This window comes from Brassica oleracea, chromosome C1 (genome assembly GCF_000695525.1).
Source record: "Brassica oleracea var. oleracea cultivar TO1000 chromosome C1, BOL, whole genome shotgun sequence".
NCBI lineage: Eukaryota > Viridiplantae > Streptophyta > Magnoliopsida > Brassicales > Brassicaceae > Brassica > Brassica oleracea.
In genome coordinates, this window is record NC_027748.1 from 35,319,549 (window position 1) to 35,319,819 (window position 271).

The following is a 271-nucleotide window of genomic DNA, read 5'->3' on the forward strand; positions in this document are numbered from 1 at the left end:
AGACCTTTTAGCCGCTGACATAATACCTTTGAAATAATCTTATACCCAACGTTACATAAACTAATTGGTCGCAATTCAGTCATCCTATTGGGTCTCACCGTTTTGGGAATAAGACAAATATTCGTCATATTTAATTTATCATCAAACACTCCTGAAGTAAGGAAATTATTAACCATATTCACCACGTCCTCTTTGATGATTGACCAGGATTGTTGATAGAAAAGTGCAGTCATTCCGTCTGGTCCAGGGGCTTTTTCTGGATGCATCATGA